The sequence below is a fragment of the Pecten maximus genome, chromosome 18 (assembly GCF_902652985.1).
Source record: "Pecten maximus chromosome 18, xPecMax1.1, whole genome shotgun sequence".
Lineage (NCBI taxonomy): Eukaryota > Metazoa > Mollusca > Bivalvia > Pectinida > Pectinidae > Pecten > Pecten maximus.
This window is the reverse complement of record NC_047032.1, coordinates 1,707,152-1,729,586: the sequence shown is the minus strand read 5'-3', so window position 1 is coordinate 1,729,586 and position 22,435 is coordinate 1,707,152. Positions and strand designations below refer to the sequence as shown.

Genomic DNA, 22,435 nt, shown 5'->3' with positions numbered 1-22,435 from the left:
TATAAGCTAGGTAGCATATATCCTTAAGTTGTTTAAAAAGTGCATCTTTTTATGTCACCTGAGACAAAGTCTAAAGTGGCCTATTCTAATCGCCGTTTGTCAGTCGCCATACGTCGTCCATATGTAAACAATTTACATATTTGCCTTCTTCTCAGAAACCCCTGAACCAATTTTCATGAAATTTTGCAGAAAGCTTCTAGGACCAAGATCAACTAAAATTGTGAATTATATAGTCCCCACCCTCCAGGGGACTGATGGGCGGGGCCAAAATTGGTTGAAATTTCAAAAAACTTCTTCTCAAGACCCAAATAAGGTGCAAATACTCTTCATATATAAGTGGAAGGGTCTTAAGGCGTTTTGACAAAACTGTAAATTTCATGACCCATGGGTCTCATGTTTGCCCCTGGGGAGGAGGTAAACTTTACTATAGTTTATGACTATCATTTGTTTGAATTTCTTTTTGAATTAATTTTACCTTGGTTAGAAATAGCAGTTTTGGAAGGCAGTTTGATGGTATGTAAATGTTTCCTTGATTGACCACCAGGGGCTGATGGGCAGTGTCAAAAAGGGTCAAATTGGCAAAAATATTTCAAAACTCAGGTGACCGTTAAGGCCTATTGGCCTGAATCCTATTGTATTCTATTTTTCAGGCTTGTTATATTGCAATAATGGTTGAATGACTTTTATTTACAGTAAATTATGCAGATTTTTTACTACAAGCATACTGTATATTCATGGCTGATGTTCCATATGCAAATTTTACTCTTTCACTAAATATTATGTTATCAATATTGGACTGACATTTCAAGAAGCAGTACCAAATCTGTGATGCTGATTGTATGAAGGATTTGACCAGATGAATTCTTGATCGTTTATGCTGACAAACATTGGTCATATCAGCAAATTGGATTCATGGAAAAGAATATTTTGTCATATAAATTTTTTGATATTATTATTTGAATTAGTAGAGAACAACAAGTGCTCAGAATTGCTGTTGTTTGACAATGGGGTATGGTTGTGATGTCATATAGTTGATTATGATGTCACCATAAAGTATGGTTGTGATGTCATATAGTTGATTATGATGTCACCATAAAGTATTGGTGTGATGTCATATAGTTGATTAGGATGTCACAATAAGGTATTGTTGTGATGTCATATAGTTGATTATGATGTCACAATAAGATATATGGTATCTTGTTTGGTTAATCGTGACTATATTGAATTTTTTGCACCAATCAGAGAAAAAAAACACTGTACATTTATACAGAATACTTACCAAATGAAAGCAAATATGCTACAATGGCTGCCATTTTGTTGCAGATGGAAAATTTAAAAAATTCAGATTCTCACTTAAAAGAAACAAATTTTCAATAGTCTCATACTTCTGGAGCACAGTTGTATCTAATCTGAGGTTATGGTGGGAAATTCTTTAGGTCTGCCTCCTTATAAAATTATTTACAACATTTTAAGGGTGTTTCAAGCTGGACATATTATTGTGTTATTGGGATACAAGTCCCTGATGTAAGGCCCTATCCACTGGAACTCACTCCTCTTAAACAGATGTCACATGGTCCATCAAGTTTTGTATTAACGACAAGAATGGTGATCATGTTTTTTCTAGTCATGCGATATCCAAGACCAGGGGTCCTTATCTGTTTTTACGAGCCGTCAACCAATGAGATCGCAGGACTTGCCAGCCTCAAGACTCGTACGTTTAATTAAACAAGATTGAATATACAGCCATATTAATGCATTATTGACATTTTCTAAAGCCCTATCAATGTTAGAATTTATCGTAGAGTTTCAGTGACCTATCCCAGGAGACCTTTGGAGTCGCTTGCGTGATAAAGGTGTTTGAGTCCTGTAAAGTGCTATCGGAGGACGCCAGCTAACCAACAACATATACAAAATGTATCTCGTACAAACAAATGGGTAGGTGATGATGACGTAAATATCTAAACACATAAAGCACGGACAGTTACATGGACAGATACATGGACAGATTCACAGACAGATACGTGGAAATGTACACAGACAGATACACGGACAGATACATGGACAGATACACGGACAGATACACGGACAGATACATGGATGGATACACAGACAGATACATGGACAGATACATGGACAGATACACGGACAGATACACGGACAGATACACGGGACAGATACATGGACAGATACACGGACAGATACACGGACAGATACATGGACAGATTCACAGACAGAAACGTGGAAATGTACACGGACAGATACACGGACAGAAACATGGATAGATACACAGACAGATACATGGACAGATACACGGACAGATACCAGTAGATAAATTAAGATGGAGTTGATAAAAATGTCAAAATGAAATAACATGAACATAGCTACTGAGCATACATATTTGACAAAGAAATCGTAAATATTTATTTAGAAAGATAAAATAAAATGACATTTCATTATTGCATTGAAATTTTTCTTATCTTTGGAAAATTCAAAATGTGGATATTTTGTGTTGTTAAGATTTTGTACTGAAATCAAGATGATGTAGCCATGATTTTAGTTTGTGTAGACATAATAATGTTGTGATGGAGGGTTATGTAATGGTGACTTTAGATTGGAGATGTAGTGGTGGTATTGGACAGGAGATGTAGCCATGATTTTAGTTTGTGTAGACATAATAATGTTGAGATGGGGGGTTATGTAATGGTGACTTTAGACTGGAGATGTAGTGGTGGTATTGGACAGGAGATGTAGTCATGATTTTAGATTAGAAATAATGTTTTTTGTTAATCATTGATGATTTCATTTTGAATTTGTATACACATTGTAGATGTTTACCAGATCTATATCTGCCAGATTGATTTTGTTAGAATTTTTTTTTTTTTTTTAAATCCTTCTCTAATATTGATTAGGATCGAGATACATTATATGCTTGATGTTGCGGCTTCAGATTTTTTAAATCATTATTTGATATAAATTGATTTTGTAAATCTAAAGAATTCCACATCAATACTGGCATGGCACATGGCAGCAGTTAAAATCCTAATTGAAGTAATTAAGCAGAACATGCTGCAAATAAAAAAGAAATTCTGATCTGTTGGAAAAATAATTCCTTGCTCAGATCTAGCTGGATATGTACCTGACATTTCCAGGATAATTATCATCTTAATATGAACACGTTGAGCAACAGCAGGATGGGGAATGATTCAGGAAATTTCATCCGCAAATTAATCATAATATTTCTTCTGTAGTGGACTGGGTTTTATATATTTTTTTTTTTTTTTTTTTTTGCTCTTTCTGTAAATGAATTGATAAGTTATTTTAACTGTTCAACATTTACTTCATCTTCTTGTGAAAATTCAGGTCATTTTTATTGTTGATAATTTTTTCTCTGATTTAAGTTACGAACAAGTACATACTAACAGCAGATTAAGCTTTTTAAATGTGGATGGAAAGTTAAAATCTATTTGCTTTTTTAATGTGGAGGGAAAGTTAAAATCTATTTGCTTTTTAAATGTGGATGGAAAGTTAAAATCTATTTGCTTTTTAAATGTGGATGGAAAGTTAAAATCTATTTGCTTTTTAAATGTGGATGGAAAGTTAAAATCTATTTGCTTTTTAAATGTGGATGGAAAGTTAAAATCTATTTGCTTTTTAAATGTGGATGGAAAGTTAAAATCTATTTGCTTTTTAAATGTGGAGGGAAAGTTAAAATCTTTATGCTATTTAGGTGTGAATGGAAATTTAAAATCTATCAAACAACCCAGTTGACACATTGGATTTATAATAACTTTACAAAAGGAGGAAGGTTTCTTCAGGAAGATATGACAAGTGAGGAGATAAATATGGCCTGTAGATATATGGTTTGTGCTGTGAGCTGTACAGGATTGTGTTTTACTAAGGCCTGTAGATGTATGGTTTGTGCTGTGAGCTGTACAGGATTGTGTTTTACTAAGGCCTGTAGATGTATGGTTTGTGCTGTGAGCTGTACAGGATTGTGTTTTACTAAGGCCTGTAGATGTATGGTTTGAGCTGTGAGCTGTACAGGATTGTGTTTTACTAAGGCCTGTAGATGTATGGTTTTTTGCTGTGAGCTGTACAGGATTGTGTTTTACTAAGGCCTGTAGATGTATGGTTTGTGCTGTGAGCTGTACAGGATTGTGTTTTACTAAGGCCTGTAGATGTATGGTTTGTGCTGTGAGCTGTACAGGATTGTGTTTTACTAAGGCCTGTAGATGTATGGTTTGTGCTGTGAGCTGTACAGGATTGTGTTTTACTAAGGCCTGTAGATGTATGGTTTGTGTTGTGAGCTGTACAGGATTGTGTTTTACTAAGGCCTGTAGATGTATGGTTTGTGCTGTGAGCTGTACAGGATTGTGTTTTACTAAGGCCTGTATATGTATGGTTTGTGCCGTGAGCTGTACAGGATTGTGTTTTACTAAGGCCTGTAGATGTATGGTTTGTGCTGTGAGCTGTACAGGATTGTGTTTTACTAAGGCCTGTAGATATATGGTTTGTGCTGTGAGCTGTATGTGATTGTGTTTTATGATCGGAGACCATGTATTGTTTACACTACTATGTATCTCAATCCTATATATTATGTAGGTCCATTTATCTTGTGGGGAAAAGCTTGGAATGGAGATAGGTCTGGGCTCAGACAGGCCATTAGAATATATCATTAAAACACAGCTTTGTAGGTCGAAACCTTGACCCTTTCTATAGGCAGTCTATATCGTCTTAGTTTGGTCAAAATATTCAGAATATTTTTAGCATTTACTTTGACATCAAATGCAAATATGTGTGGGCAGCAGAGGCTCTTTTATATGGTATCACTATGACACAGATGATGTTATATATAGACAGGGTGTCATGTTATAGACAGGATGTTAGGTTAGACAGGATGTCAGGTTAGACAGGATGTCAGGTTAGACAGGGTGTCAGGTTAGACAGGATGTCAGATTAGACAGGGTGTCATGTTATAGACAGGATGTTAGGTTAGACAGGATGTCAGGTTAGACAGGGTGTCATGTTAGACAGGATGTTAGGTTAGACAGGGTGTCAGGTTAGACAGGATGTTAGGTTAGACAGGGTCTCAGGTTAGACAGGATGTTAGGTTAGACAGGATGTCAGGTTAGACAGGATGTCAGGTTAGACAGGATGTCAGGTTAGACAGGATGTCAGGCTAGACAGGATGTTAGGTTAGACAGGGTGTCAGGTTAGACAGGGTGTCAGGCTAGACAGTGTGTCATGTTATAGACAGGATGTCAGGTTAGACAGGATGTTAGGTTAGACAGGGTGTCAGGTTAGACAGGGTGTCAGGTTAGACAGGGTGTCATGTTATAGACAGGATGTTAGGTTAGACAGGGTGTCAGGTTAGACAGGATGTCAGGTTAGACAGGGTGTCAGGTTAGACAGGGTGTAAGGTTAGACAGGATATCAGGTTAGACAGGGTGTCATGTTATAGACAGGATGTCAGGTTAGACAGGATGTCAGGCTAGACAGGATGTTAGGTTAGACAGGGTGTCATGTTATAGACAGGGTGTCAGGTTAGACAGGGTGTCATGTTATAGACAGGGTGTCAGGTTAGACAGGGTGTCATGTTATAGACAGGATGTCAGGTTAGACATGATGTCAGGTTAGACATGATGTCAGGTTAGACAGGATGTCAGGTTAGACAGGATGTCAGGCTAGACAGGGTGTCATGTTATAGACAGGGTGTCATGTTATAGACAGGGTGTCATGTTAGACAGGGTGTCAGGCTAGACAGGGTGTCATGTTATAGACAGGGTGTCATGTTAGACAGGATGTCAGGCTAGACAGGATGTTAGGTTAGACAGGGTGTCATGTTATAGACAGGATGTCAGGTTAGACAGGGTGTCATGTTATAGACAGGATGTCAGGTTAGACAGGGTGTCATGTTATAGACAGGATGTCAGGTTAGACATGATGTCAGGTTAGACAGGATGTCAGGTTAGACAGGGTGTCATGTTATAGACAGGGTGTCAGGCTAGACAGGGTGTCATGTTATAGACAGGATGTCAGGTTAGACAGGGTGTCTGGTTAGACAGGGTGTCATGTTATAGACAGGATGTTAGGTTAGACAGGGTGTCAGGTTAGACAGGATGTCAGGTTAGACAGGATGTCATGTTAGACAGGGTGTCATGTTATAGACAGGATGTCAGGCTAGACAGGATGTCATGTTAGACAGGGTGTCATGTTATAGACAGGATGTCAGGCTAGACAGGATGTCATGTTATAGACAGGGTGTCATGTTATAGACAGGATGTCAGGCTAGACAGGATGTCATGTTAGACAGTGTGTCATGTTATAGACAGGATGTCAGGTTAGACAGGGTGTCATGTTAGACAGGATGTCAGGTTAGACAGGATGTCATGTTAGACAGGGTGTCAGGTTAGACAGGATGTCAGGTTAGACAGGGTGTAAGGTTAGACAGGATGTCAGGTTAGACAGGGTGTCAGGTTAGACAGGGTGTCATGGTTAGACAGGATGTCATGTTAGACAGGGTGTCATGTTATAGACAGGGTGTCATGCTAGACAGGGTGTCATGTTATAGACAGGATGTCAGGTTAGACAGGATGTTAGGTTAGACAGGGTGTCATGTTAGACAGGATGTCATGTTAGACAGGGTGTCATGGTTAGACAGGGTGTCATGTTATAGACAGGATGTTAGGTTAGACAGGGTGTCAGGTTAGACAGGATGTCAGGTTAGACAGGGTGTCAGGTTAGACAGGATGTTAGGTTAGACAGGGTGTCAGGTTAGACAGGGTGTTAGTTAGACAGGGTGTCAGGTTAGACAGGGTGTCATGTTATAGACAGGATGTCAGGCTAGACAGGATGTTAGGTTAGACAGGATGCCAGGTTAGACAGGATGTTAGATTAGACAGGATGTTAGGTTAGACAGGATGTCAGGTTAGACAGGATGTCAGGTTAGACAGGGTGTCATGTTATAGACAGGATGTCAGGTTAGACATGATGTCAGGTTAGACAGGGTGTCATGTTATAGACAGGATGTCAGGCTAGACAGGATGTCAGATAAGACAGGTCTTATTGGGTCAGTTTTGAGCTCTTTTGATCCTTCATGTTTCCAATTGATGTTCACACAGTGTTGAACCATCAATACCTGGCACGTCCTTAAATGACGCTGGCTGCTAATAGGACGGTTAACAAAATAAACCAAGTATTGAACCACTTGTCAAATTCCAGGAAATTGTACGCTAATCCAAAACTGATAATCCATTTTATTTGGCAGAGATAGTATGGACTTGTTCTTAATTCCATCAATTCTTAACGTAGGTCAACGTGTTTCTGTCATAAAAAAATAAGATAAATAAATAAATTGATATGGTTTTTGATGGCTTAAATTTAGCAGCAGTATTTGAGCTTGTGTAGTTAAGGTAACAAAGAAACAGGTGGGCGGTACAGGCCCTAGCTTCCTGTTTAACGTATGTATCATGCCTACCATATTTGAAAATGCCAACCAAATTCGGTTGAATATTGACTCAGAGTGTTTGTTGTAATTAGAAGCAATGAAAACTAATGAGACTGGAACTAGGCCTGGTAAAAAGATGATGAAACCAGCTACAAGATTAATTGAATAAAGAAGTTGTGTTTGTGTGGAGTCAGCACATTTAGAGGTTCTCGGTGAGGAATACTTGGCGTCTTTGGGTCTGCTATGGAGCCCGATAATTTTGGTAACATAATATATTTAACTTTTTTTTATCAAATCATAGCCCCTACTTGTTTGAGAATCCACTGTACTTTAGGGAAGGGAGTACACTTGGTTGAGATTTCTGGGGGGACTTGGGTCACAACTAATTTTTCTTTAAAATGAAATAGTCAACAAGAAACTGTAACATTTGTGATTGACTATGTATAATGTCTGTGCATGTTTAGGAATTGGTAAATTATTGCCAGACATTTCTCTGAGTTTTAAAGGGCAATCGGTGATTGGTAGTTGTTGGCATTTGGCTTTCAATGTTGTTGGAGATAGCATGGAGCTTTCCTGGAAATGTTGATCAAATTTTTATAATTCAGTTGAAGATATTGATGGACATGTGATTAGAACTCCAGAAGTGTTTCTAGATTTTCTGAAACAATAATAGCTCGAGCTGTTTTAATACGTCAAGATTCTTGACATCTTGTTAATACATTTTTTTATATTCATTTGAAGAAGAATGATGATAACATTTGTGGGAGTTTGGTCCTCCTACAAGGAAGTTAAAGGTTGGCTAAGGTGAAGATAACATTTGTTGGAGTCTGGTCCTCCGACAATGAAGTTAAAGGTTGGCTAAGGTGAGAATGTCTTTTGTTGGAGTTTGGTCCTCCTACAAGGAAGTTAAAGGTTGGCTAAGGTGAGAATGTCTTTTGTTGGAGTCTGGTTCTCCTACAAGGAAGTTAAAGGTTGGCTAAGGTGAGAATATCTTTTGTTGGAGTTTGGTCCTCCTACAAGGAAGTTAAAGGTTGGCTAAGGTGAGAATGTCTTTTGTTGGAGTCCGGTCCTCCTACAATGAAGTTAAAGGTTGGCTAAGCTGAGAATGTCTTTTGTTGGGGTCTGGTCCTCCGACAATGAAGTTAAAGGTTGGCTAAGCTGAGAATGTCTTTTGTTGGGGTCTGGTCCTCCTACAAGGAAGTTAAAGGTTGGCTAAGGTGAGAATGTCTTTTGTTGGGGTCTGGTCCTCCGACAATGAAGTTAAAGGTTGGCTAAGGTGAGAATGTCTTTTGTTGGGGTCTGGTCCTCCTAGAAGGAAGTTAAGGGTTGTCTAAGGTGAGAATGTCTTCTGATTGAGTTTGGTCCTCCTCCTACAATGAAGTTAAAGGTTGGCTAAGGTGAGAATGTCTTTTGTTGGGGTCTGGTCCTCCTCCTACAATGAAGTTAAAGGTTGGCTAAGGTGAGAATGTCTTTTGTTGGAGTCTGGTTCTCCTACAATGAAGTTAAAGGTTGGCTAAGGTGAGAATATCTTTTGTTGGGGTCTGGTCCTCCTACAAGGAAGTTAAAGGTTGGCTAAGGTGAGAATGTCTTTTGTTGGGGTCTGGTCCTCCTCCTACAATGAAGTTAAAGGTTGGCTAAGGTGAGAATGTCTTTTGTTGGAGTCTGGTTCTCCTACAATGAAGTTAAAAGTTGGCTAAGGTGAGAATATCTTTTGTTGGGGTCTGGTCCTCCTACAAGGAAGTTAAAGGTTGGCTAAGGTGAGAATGTCTTTTGTTGGGGTCTGGTCCTCCTCCTACAATGAAGTTAAAGGTTGGCTAAGGTGAGAATGTCTTTTGTTGGAGTCTGGTTCTCCTACAATGAAGTTAAAAGTTGGCTAAGGTGAGAATATCTTTTGTTGGGGTCTGGTCCTCCTACAAGGAAGTTAAAGGTTGGCTAAGGTGAGAATGTCTTTTGTTGGGGTCTGGTCCTCCTCCTACAAGGAAGTTAAAAGTTGGCTAAGGTGAGAATATCTTTTGTGGGAGTCTGGTTCTCCTACAAGGAAGTTAAAGGTTGGGTAAGGTGAGAATGTCTTTTGTTGGAGTCTGGTCCTCCTACAAGGAAGTTAAAGGTTGGCTAAGGTGAGAATGTCTTTTGTTGGAGTCCGGTTCTCCTACAACAAGGAAGTTAAAGGTTGGCTAAGGTGAGAATGTCTTTTGTTGGAGTTTGGTCCTCCTACAAGGAAGTTAAAGGTTGGCTAATGTGCTAAAGATATATTGATGAAATTTAGAGGATATTTGCACTTGTATCTCCTAATAGGCAGGTGTCGGTGCACTGTGATGTTTAATATAGGCAGCCATCTTGGATTTTGACAGTTCTTAATTAGACTTCATGAAATTGTCTCTAGTTAATATTCATTGTTTATTTTATCATATTTGACATTAGTGTAACATTAAAGGATATGCTGCCCCATACAGTTTTCTGTCTTTATTATAAGATTGGATTAGTTAGGACTCAGAAGTGTGCTTCCCAAGGTTGAAACAAATCTTTCCCTATGTACGTTAGATTCTGGACAGTTCATGAATATTCATACTTGTGGTCAAGCTATGGAGGCGTCCAGAGTGCTGATGACATTGGGGGAGATTGTTAGTGGCCAAGTCGTCTCAATGTGAGGCTTGTAATTGAATTTCGGTCCATACATTGTGTTCTGTCCGGGGTTAGCCAATAGGAAACAGGTGATTTATCTAGTTACAGTTCTTGTACCTAACGGCACGTTATGGTCGACATAAGTTCACGACACTCAGACATCGGACGATGAGTTACGAACTGACAGTGGGTGACAAAAGATGACCAGATCTAATGATGATTTATAAAGGAAAAGTCTCAAACATTCTATAGATCCAGATTATCGCCATCAGTTATTAATTTACACAGAAGTTAAAACGTGAATATTGTTGTATCAGGCATGGCTTAGTCATGACAGTTAAGTAATATAAAGGATGGTTTTGTTATTTTCTTGTTCCTGTCACAAGTTGTAGACCAGTATAACACTGTGCATGGCCATTGGACTGTCCATCTATGTCCAAGTTGGACATCTGTTTGAGTAGTCTAGCCTTTCCCATTTCTCGTACTTATTATCAAGCTCATTAGGAATATAAGAGTAAAGGGGTCAAAGGTCAACGTTACTCTTGCTCATTCAATAACATCAGTTTGATGTTAAGGATTTTTGCATGAGAATGTCATACCCGAGTGAAATTCATTTTACCTGTATGAACTAAATTAAGATCCCTGTTCATATTTAGAGGAAGGGGTCAAAGGTCAACATTGCTTTTGGTCATATGAAAACATGGTCTGTGAATAAAAATATGTCAGCGTCAGCGTAACTCAAGAGGAAATCATTCTGTGGAGGATTATCTAATCTTGCCATGTTGTCCTTCATGAAAGCAAGGACAGGTCGGTCAGTGTCGACGGTCAGTCGACGGTCAGTGTTGACACCTTGACTCACATAACAGCATGTATCATTTACAGCAAGGTAACCATATTTGGCATTCTTGAAAGCACATGAAATAGAAATTTGCTTGACAACAAAAATTTCTTAAAACAGATACAATGATGGCCTTAAAAACCAATAAAAGTCTTGAATTCTGGGGAATTCTGGGTAATACAGATTGAATCCTATTATATTTGTGTTCCTCATATTCCTGATGAAATTAAGACGAGGGTTAACGATTGTAGATTTCACCTATTGGTCTGTCAACTTAACTTTGATCTCATATTCCTGATAAAATTAGACGAGGGTCTAAAGATTGTAGTGTTCACCGATTGGTCAGTCGACTAAACTTTGATGATGAAGGTTCCAGACATGACAGGTTCCTCACTGGCTCTTTTGCGCTGGTCTAATTTTCTGAAAATACATTTGTACCTCACGAAAACATATTTCGCTGTAGTGCTAACGATTTTGACAGGCAATGAAATGAGGCAATGACATTTGTCAGGAGTTATTTGCCAGTACTAATTAGAGCTGATGACACATGGGACCAGCTGTCACTAGTGACGGAGGGCGTTGTGGAAGGCTCTCGTAATGAGGGAATACAACTTGTACCTATCTGTAAACTGTATCTATCATGTGTTGTCTCCCCTACAGATTCTTCCTTCGGAAGTCCTCATGTGCTGTCATGTTTGTTCCTTCGGAAGTCCTCGTGTGCTGTCATGTTTGTGCCTTTTAGACAAGACACTTTGCCAAATTATTCTTTATAGCTTTTGATAGGCATTCTTTGTTGTTCATTATAGTAGCCACCAACTACTACATAGACACTTTGCCAAATTATTCTTAATAGCTTTAGATAGGCATTCTTTGTTGTTCATTGAAGTAGCCACCAGCTTCTACATACGAGTCTGCCTCAAAATGCCCCTGATGAATAGACAAAATATTCCCAATAAACAACAAAAGCATACCCTCCATATCTATATGGTGTCACCCCCTCCATATCTATATGGTGTCACCCCCTCCATATCTATATGGTGTCACCCCCTCCATATCTATATGGTGTCACTCCCTCCATATCTATATGGTGTCACCCCCTCCATATCTATATGGTGTCACCCCCTCCATATCTATATGGTGTCACCCCCTCCATATCTATATGGTGTAACCCCTCCATATCTATATGGTGTCACTCCCTCCATATCTATATGGTATCACCCCTCCATATCTATATGGTGTCACCCCTCCATATCTATATGGTGTCACCCCTCCATATCTATATGGTGTCACTCCCTCCATATCTATATGGTGTCACCCCCTCCATATCTATATGGTGTCACCCCCTCCATATCTATATGGTGTCACCCCTCCATATCTATATGGTGTCACCCCTCCATATCTATATGGTGTCACCCCTCCATATCTATATGGTGTCACTCCCCTCCATATCTATATGGTGTCACCCCCTCCATATCTATATGGTGTCACCCCCTCCATATCTATATGGTGTCACTCCCTCCATATCTATATGGTGTCACCCCTCCATATCTATATGGTGTCACCCCTCCATATCTATATGGTGTCACCCCTCCATATCTATATGGTGTCACCCCTCCATATCTATATGGTGTCACCCCCTCCATATCTATATGGTGTCACCCCCTCCATATCTATATGGTGTCACCCCTCCATATCTATATGGTGTCACTCCCTCCATATCTATATGGTGTCACCCCCTCCATATCTATATGGTGTCACTCCCTCCATATCTATATGGTGTCACCCCTCCATATCTATATGGTGTCACCCCTCCATATCTATATGGTGTCACCCCTCCATATCTATATGGTGTCACCCCTCCATATCTATATGGTGTCACCCCCTCCATATCTATATGGTGTCACCCCCTCCATATCTATATGGTGTCACCCCTCCATATCTATATGGTGTCACCCCCTCCATATCTATATGGTGTCACCCCCTCCATATCTATATGGTGTCACCCCTCCATATCTATATGGTGTCACCCCTCCATATCTATATGGTGTCACCCCCTCCATATCTATATGGTGTCACCCCCTCCATATCTATATGGTGTCACCCCTCCATATCTATATGGTGTCACCCCCTCCATATCTATATGGTGTCACCCCTCCATATCTATATGGTGTCACCCCTCCATATCTATATGGTGTCACCCCTCCATATCTATATGGTGTCACCCCTCCATATCTATATGGTGTCACCCCTCCATATCTATATGGTGTCACCCCTCCATATCTATATGGTGTCACCCCCTCCATATCTATATGGTGTCACCCCTCTATATCTATATGGTGTCACCCCTCCATATCTATATGGTGTCACCCCTCCATATCTATATGGTGTCACCCCCTCCATATCTATATGGTGTCACCCCTCCATATCTATATGGTGTCACCCCTCCATATCTATATGGTGTCACCCCTCCATATCTATATGGTGTCACCCCTCCATATCTATATGGTGTCACCCCCTCCATATCTATATGGTGTCACCCCTCCATATCTATATGGTGTCACCCCTCCATATCTATATGGTGTCACCCCCTCCATATCTATATGGTGTCACCCCCTCCATATCTATATGGTGTCACCCCTCCATATCTATATGGTGTCACCCCCTCCATATCTATATGGTGTCACCCCTCCATATCTATATGGTGTCACCCCTCCATATCTATATGGTGTCACCCCCTCCATATCTATATGGTGTCACCCCCTCCATATCTATATGGTGTCACCCCTCCATATCTATATGGTGTCACCCCTCCATATCTATATGGTGTCACCCCCTCCATATCTATATGGTGTCACCCCTCCATATCTATATGGTGTCACCCCTCCATATCTATATGGTGTCACCCCCTCCATATCTATATGGTGTCACCCCTCCATATCTATATGGTGTCACCCCTCCATATCTATATGGTGTCACCCCCTCCATATCTATATGGTGTCACTCCCTCCATATCTATATGGTGTCACCCCTCCATATCTATATGGTGTCACCCCCTCCATATCTATATGGTGTCACCCCTCCATATCTATATGGTGTCACCCCTCCATATCTATATGGTGTCACCCCTCCATATCTATATGGTGTCACCCCTCCATATCTATATGGTGTCACCCCTCCATATCTATATGGTGTCACCCCTCCATATCTATATGGTGTCACCCCTCCATATCTATATGGTGTCACCCCCTCCATATCTATATGGTGTCACTCCCTCCATATCTATATGGTGTCACCCCCTCTATATCTATATGGTGTCACCCCCTCCATATCTATATGGTGTCACCCCTCCATATCTATATGGTGTCACCCCTCCATATCTATATGGTGTCACCCCTCCATATATATATGGTGTCACCCCCTCCATATCTATATGGTGTCACTCCCTCCATATCTATATGGTGTCACTCCCCTTTACTAAATTTAGTACTGATCTGAGTTGAAAGTATACAAACACATTGTTTATTTTATTGAAAAAAATATTCAGTTTATTGAATGATTCAAATCAATGTGCTTGATTTTGTGAAATTTAAGAGCGCTAGTCGATAGTCTGTTTGTTTAGTTCTCACATTTGTCTTTCCAAACATTTCTATTTATGGACTGAACGCTTGATTACAGTAATGGACAATTAAACGATAAAGGACAGCTTCACCATATCGGTAAATAGCAACCCAGATATAAAATTCTCTAAAATGGTAATTATGGCTTGATGATGATGGATCTGTGTTTGTACACAAGGCAAGTAAAACAAAATGGGATTTAATTTCTTCCAATAGAATCTCGTTTGTAGGGAACACAATTTTAAAGTTTATAAATTTATCATGGGCAGTGATTTTAATAATAATGAGCAAATCTTGTAGCTTTAGTCATTAAAAAGGTACATGAGTATGGTGGAGGATTTTAGATTCTGATCCATTAATCCAGTATTTGGTCTCTGATGCTTTGTAATAAGATAAGTAATGGAATCTATATCAAAGTTCTTCGCTTTTGTCCCTTGTTCAAGCTTGGTGTTTGGTAGTATTTGGTGGTATTTGGTGGTATTTGGCGGTATTTGGTGGTGTTTGGTAGTATTTGGTGGTATTTGGTGGTGTTTGGTAGTATTTGGTGGTATTTGGCGGTATTTGGTGGTATTTGGCGGTATTTGGCGGTATTTGGTGGTATTTGGTAGAACTTGGTTTTGTTTGGTGGTATTTGATGGTATTTGGTAGAACTTGGTTTTGTTTGGTGGTATTTGGTGATATTTGGTGGTATTTGGTTTTATTTGGTGGTATTTGGTGATATTTGGTAGAACTTGGTGGTATTTGATGGTATTTGGTAGAACTTGGTTTTGTTTGGTGGTATTTGGTGATATTTCGTGGTACTTACAAATTTTAAGCTATATATTTTATACCTTTTTACCAACACAAATATCTTCAAGTGTTGATATCCCTTGTAGAAAATGTTTGATTTTAAATCAATAAAACTTATGCTCGATTGGTAATTATAAGATCATTGTCTTCCATGGAGATCCTCTCACACATTCTGGAATTCTTCCTGAAATCTCTAGCTATGATATATTATTTGTATTTTGATTTGCCTTATTGATAAACAATTAGAAACAGAACAATGTATTATTGTCATTGATGTTCGGGGGGGAAAAACAACATTAAGTGAAATATGGACATACAAATTAGATAATCTATCAAGGAATGGTCGGGATAACTTAGAAAACAGACTTGTTTTTCCTCTCCAAGATTCATTTGTCAATTCAATATAACAGAAAAATTATAAATGATTGATAACAAGCAATCTATACTAATTGTGATGGATCGCTGTGGCTAGTTTGTCCTACCTGACCAGGCCATTCCTGATGTTGACCAGGAAGAAAAATAACATCAAGTGGAAATAGATTGTTTTGTCTTCCGTACAGTCAACAGAATGAAATAATGGGACACACAAACTTATCATTAATCTTCCAACATCAAAATAATACATATATCCTGGCATCAAAACTGTCATAGCTGTGGATAGTAATATGAGTTTACTTTATTGTTTTCCTCAGTAAGCCCATGTTTGGTAATAAGCCCATGTCTGGTAATAACACCATGGAAGATTATAAGCCCATGTCTGGTAATAAGCCCATGTCTGGTAATAAGCCCATGTCTGGTAATAACACCATTCAAGGTAATAACGCCATGTCTGGTAATAAGCCCTTGTCTGGTATTAGCACCATGGAAGATTATAAGCCCATGTCTGGTGTAGCATCATTAAAGGTAATAAGCCCATGTCTGGTAATAACCCCATGTCTGGTAAGATAATAACCCCATGTCTGGTAATAAGCCCATGTATGGAAATAAGCCAGTGTCTGGTGATAGCCCTTGTTTGGTAATAAGCCCATGTCTTGTAAGAAGTCCATGTCTGGTAATAAGCCCATGTCTGGTAATAAGCTCATGTCTAGTAATAAGCCCATGTCTGGTAATAAACCCTTGTCTGGTAATAAGCCATTGTCTGGTAATAAGCCCTTGTCTGGTGATAAGCCCTTGTTTGGTAATAAGCCACCAAAATACCTTGATCACATATGCTTACTGCTTCCAACTTCATTTACTGTTTTGTTTTAGTTTTAGTTTGTTTAAAGCTGTTGGCAGTATATAGATGTACTGATACCAGCCTATAAATTACCTCTATTAAATGATTCTGTGACGAAGCATGTTTCTACATTTATTATTTCGATAGTTTAACGCTATGTAAATATGGCATTTTCAGTACTAAATATGCCAGAGACTGAGAGAGAAGAATTCAGGTTTGAAACTGGAGTAGGCTCCTACATGCCTCATTATTTCTCAGAAGCTCAGGAAGTTTTAGACATACTGAGATATTCAAGATAATCGTGCATGGAAATGTTCAATTGTTATGTTAAAAGCTTGGCTATGTAGAACTCCGTATGTCTACTGCCAGTCTGACATGTAAACAGGTTAATAGTGGTAGAAGTAACATAGCCTTATCTCTATATTGATGACAAATTTTTCCCAATAGAAGTTTCCCGTAACAAAGTAAAGGGCTCAGATTACAAATTGGGTCTCCTAATCTTGTCAGCTTCATTCAAAAAGTCACATGACTAATCAAGCCCTAATTTAATCAATGTTCTTTAACTTAGAGATATTTCTTTACTTAAAGTTTTCCATGAAAAAACATTATTAATTATCATCCAAGTTTGATGAAACTTTGTTTGCCGTCTGATATCAACAGCATCTTGGATCAGTTCAAAAATGGGAATTATTCGACTGTAAACTTACAGAGTTATTGCCCTTTATATTTATATCACTATTGGACATTTTGAACACGGTAACTAGAATGGAAATTATTCCACAGTAACTTACAGAGTTATTGCCCTTTGTAATAATATTATTATTATTTGGTTTATTTTGTTTAACGTCCTATTAACAGCCAGGGTCATTTAAGGATGTGACACTGTTTTGGAGGTGGAGGAATGCCGGAGTACCTGGTGAAAAACCACCGACCTCTGGTCAGTACCTGGCAACTGCTCCACATGGGTTTCAAACCTGTGACGGCCCCTTATCATTATTAACACTTTTTAAGCTCACCTGAAGGGAGCATTATTGGGCAAAGGAGATCTAATGTTGTATCAGCTGAGGATGCAGCCTCCCTTGGGCCAAATTTTAAGGATGGAGCCAAATAGGGGAATTGACGTTAATCCTTTAAATCCCTTCTTGTCCTGAATGCCTCAATGTATTTTGATGAAATTGGTCTTCAGAATTATTTAGGATTATTGAATGTTGTATAAATGAAGGATATGACACCCTTTGGGCAGGAAAATTAGGGGAAATACCATATAGCAAAAACAAAATTTAGAATTCTTTTTCCTTTTTCAAGAATGACAGGATTTATTACACCTGTAGTTTAAACCATTGTTGGGAGAAGCAGTTCAAGAGTAGAAAATATTTGAAATATAACGTGAATTCGAGTATTTTGCCATAGTTACTGAAATTTCCAGGTGAGCGATGCAGGCCTCTAGGCCTCTTATTCCTCAAATACATTGAAAATGATATTTAGTTTTGAAAACATAAATAAAACACTGTCAAAGAATTCCTCACAAATCTTAAAATTGCGCAACTGTTTTTGTATTTCTGATTCTTATTTTTTATTCTCTGAATTCCTGCCTTCCACCATTTGATCCATCTTTAAAAAGAAGTGAGTAAGGAGAATTCTACCCAAGCACTTTCAACATATTTATACATATCAATATGATATAAGAGTTTAAGCAAACTGTTATGACCGTTACAAAGTTCTCCACAATTTCCTCGATGGTTGGAGCACTAACAACCTGCTGTAAGACCCTATAGCACATTGATTATTTCCTCGAATTGTGCGAGACCTCGTAGTGGTAGTACAGGGCAGGCTGACAGATCGGGGCTGATTGCTACGATCCGTATCATACTCCGTCAGACACTTCCCTTATAAACCACACCCAGGATTTATCCAACATCACAAATAGTTAAATTGTACTATGAAATATAAACTGCAAATCCAATTTTGTGACAAGGTGCCACTGGTTTCCATGGTAACTATCAGTAGGCAAGGAGAAGCTCTTTATACATAGTTACAAACAGTAGTGCAGAAAGTATTTTTCTATTTTTATTTTTACAATTTTTTTTTTCTAAAACTCAGGTGTGCTGATAATTTTTCTAAGAACTTGTAGTCAATATTTGTTACAAATTCCTGTGTTTGAGAGCTGTTTTGTGTCATTGTTTGGATTAACTGCGACCAGCTTGTACTCTCTGCAGACGACTGTAAACATCTCCAGTACTAACGTTAGTCCATGTGACTTCCAACTTCACAGCCTGCTGTGATGTCCTGTTTTGACTCGGTCTTTGCAGTGCTATTGTACCCCACAGCAATGGAAAGCTTATAACACCATCTATCATCAGTAAAAACAAAAACAATATTCAGTGTCAGCTTTGCTCAGTTTGGATGTGTTTTTTTGGAGGAACCTACAAGTCATTGGATAATAGTGGAAATCTTTGACATAATGTGACCAGATAGTGAATTATAAGGCGATGGATGTATGTTGTTGGAGTTTTGGAATTCTGGAGAAATAGTGTTGTCTGCTTTTCTTGAGGTAAACTGTCGTCTGCTTGCATGTATGTACAGGTGCAGTTGTCGGCAGCGATACAGACAACGTGATCGGTAAGTTGTCAATTAACCCAAAACTTTCTGTAAATAAAATTTCAATTCAGACAATTTCATTTTCAAAACGGTATTTCAATTTCAAAACGGTATTTCAATATAACAATTAGATTAAAATATTCATGTTTTCTCAGTGGAACCTCAATACATTTTTTCAGTGATTATTTTTTTGAATTGTAAACAACTTGTCAGTTTTCATTGTTATTGATAAGGGAGGGTGAGTTATTGTCAGTTACATGTATAATGACTGATGGGTTTCAAACATGTCAGTGTTTATTTAGCCTCATGTGCTCTAAATTCTATTGTTTTTGATGAGTGTTCAGCATGCAATGTGCCTGCACAAAATTCCAAGGTAATCTGTGACATGTTTTACTCGGGTGAGTTCTGTTATATCGGTATACATGCCTTACAATGTTAAAAATTTCTGTTTTCTGGAAAGGAAATTTGGAAGTCTTTGGTTTAGAACCTATAGAACAGCTAAGCTTACATAGAACACTCCCAAAATTATAGAACATGCCCTCTAGGTTTTCAAACATGTTCTCTAGGGCATCAAACATGTCCACAAAGGCATATCAAACATGTCCTCTAGGTCACCAAACATGTCCTCTAGGTCACCAAACATGTCCTCTAGGTCATCAAACATGTCCTCTAGGTCATCAAACATGTCCTCTAGGGCATCAAACATGTCCTCAAAGGCATATCAAACATATCCTCTAGGTCATCAAACATGTCCTCTAGGGCATCAAACATGTCCACAAAGGCATATCAAACATGTCTTCTAGGTCATCAAACATGTCTTCTAGGGCATCAAACATGTCCTCTAGGTCATCAAACATGTCCTCTAGGTCATCAAACATGTCCTCTAGGGCATCAAACATGTCCTCTAGGGCATCAAACATGTCCCTAGGGCATCAAACATGTCCTCAAAGGCATATCAAACATGTCCTCAAAGGCATATCAAACATGTCCTCAAAGGCATATCAAACATGTCCTCAAAGGCATATCAAACATGTCCTCTAGGTCATCAAACATGTCCTCTAGGTCATCAAACATGTCCTCTAGGGCATCAAACATGTCCTCTAGGGCATCAAACATGTCCTCTAGGTCATCAAACATGTCCTCAAAGGCATATCAAACATGTCTTCTAGGTCATCAAACATGTCCTCTAGGTCATCAAACATGTCCTCTAGGGCATCAAACATGTCCTCTAGGGCATCAAACATGTCCTCTAGGTCATCAAACATGTCCTCTAGGCCATCAAACATGTCCTCTAGGTCATCAAACATGTCTTCTAGGGCATCAAACATGTCCTCAAAGGCATATCAAACATGTCCTCTAGGGCATCAAACATGTCCTCTAGGTCATCAAACATGTCCTCTAGGGCATCAAACATGTCCTCTAGGGCATCAAACATGTCCTCTAGGGCATCAAACATGTCCCTAGGGCATCAAACATGTCCTCAAAGGCATATCAAACATGTCCTCAAAGGCATATCAAACATGTCCTCAAAGGCATATCAAACATGTCCTCTAGGTCATCAAATATGTCTTCTAGGTCATCAAACATGTCCTCTAGGTCATCAAACATGTCCTCTAGGGCATCAAACATGTCCTCTAGGGCATCAAACATGTCCTCTAGGTCATCAAACATGTCCTCTAGATCATCAAACATGTCCTCAAAGGCATATCAAACATGTCCTCTAGGTCATCAAATATGTCTTCTAGGTCATCAAACATGTCCTCTAGGTCATCAAACATGTCCTCTAGGGCATCAAACATGTCCTCAAAGGCATATCAAACATATCCTCTAGGGCATCAAACATGTCCTCTAGGTCATCAAACATGTCCTCTAGGGCATCAAACATGTCCTCTAGGGCATCAAACATGTCCTCTAGGTCATCAAACATGTCCTCTAGGTCATCAAACATGTCCTCAAAAGCATATCAAACATGTCCTCAAAGGCATATCAAACATGTCCTCTAGGTCATCAAACATGTCCTCTAGGGCATCAAACATGTCCTCTAGGGCATCAAACATGTCCTCTAGGGCATCAAACATGTCCTCTAGGTCATCAAACATGTCCTCAAAGGCATATCAAACATGTCCTCTAGGTCATCAAACATGTCCTCAAAGGCATATCAAACATGTCCTCTAGGTCATCAAACATGTCCTCTAGGGCATCAAACATGTCCTCTAGGTCATCAAACATGTCCTCTAGGGCATCAAACATGTCCTCTAGGTCATCAAATATGTCCTCTAGGTCATCAAACATGTCCTCAAAGGCATATCAAACATGTCCTCTAGGGCATATCAAACATGTCCTCTAGGTCATCAAACATGTCCTCAAAGGCATATCAAACATGTCCTCTAGGTCATCAAACATGTCCTCTAGGTCATCAAACATGTCCTCTAGGTCATCAAACATGTCCTCTAGGTCATCAAACATGTCCTCAAAGGCATATCAAACATGTCCTCTAGGTCACCAAACATGTCCTCAAAGGCATATCAAACATGTCCTCTAGGTCACCAAACATGTCCTCAAAGGCATTTCAAACATGTCCTCAAAGGCATATCAAACATGTCCTCTAGGTCATCAAACATGTTCTCTAGGTCATCAAACATGTCCTCTAGGTCATCAAACATGTCCTCAAAGGCATATCAAACATGTCCTCTAGGTCACCAAACATGTCCTCAAAGGCATATCAAACATGTCCTCTAGGTCACCAAACATGTCCTCAAAGGCATATCAAACGTTGTCCTCAAAGGCATATCAAACATGTCCTCTAGGTCATCAAACATGTCCTCAAAGGCATATCAAACATGTCCTCTAGGTCATCAAACATGTCCACAAAGGCATATCAAACGTTGTCCTCAAAGGCATATCAAACATGTCCACAAAGGCATATCAAACATGTCCTCTAGGTCACCAAACATGTCCTCAAAGGCATATCAAACATGTCCTCTAGGTCATCAAACATGTTCTCTAGGTCATCAAACATGTCCTCTAGGTCATCAAACATGTCCTCAAAGGCATATCAAACATGTCCTCTAGGTCACCAAACATGTCCTCAAAGGCATATCAAACGTTGTCCTCAAAGGCATATCAAACATGTCCTCAAAGGCATATCAAACATGTCCTCTAGGTCACCAAACATGTCCTCAAAGGCATATCAAACATGTCCTCTAGGTCACCAAACATGTCCTCAAAGGCATATCAAACGTTGTCCTCAAAGGCATATCAAACATGTCCTCAAAGGCATATCAAACATGTCCTCTAGGTCATCAAAC

The 22,435-nt window shown here is 39.2% G+C and overlaps 1 protein-coding gene across 1 annotated transcript in view; it reads left to right on the top strand.

Moving 5' to 3' along the window:
- The window catches only part of LOC117317035 (kinesin-like protein KIF13B), a 416,447-nt gene that overhangs the window by 246,593 nt on the left and 147,419 nt on the right, over window positions 1-22,435 (top strand). The gene's annotated exons all lie outside the window — the stretch shown is intronic.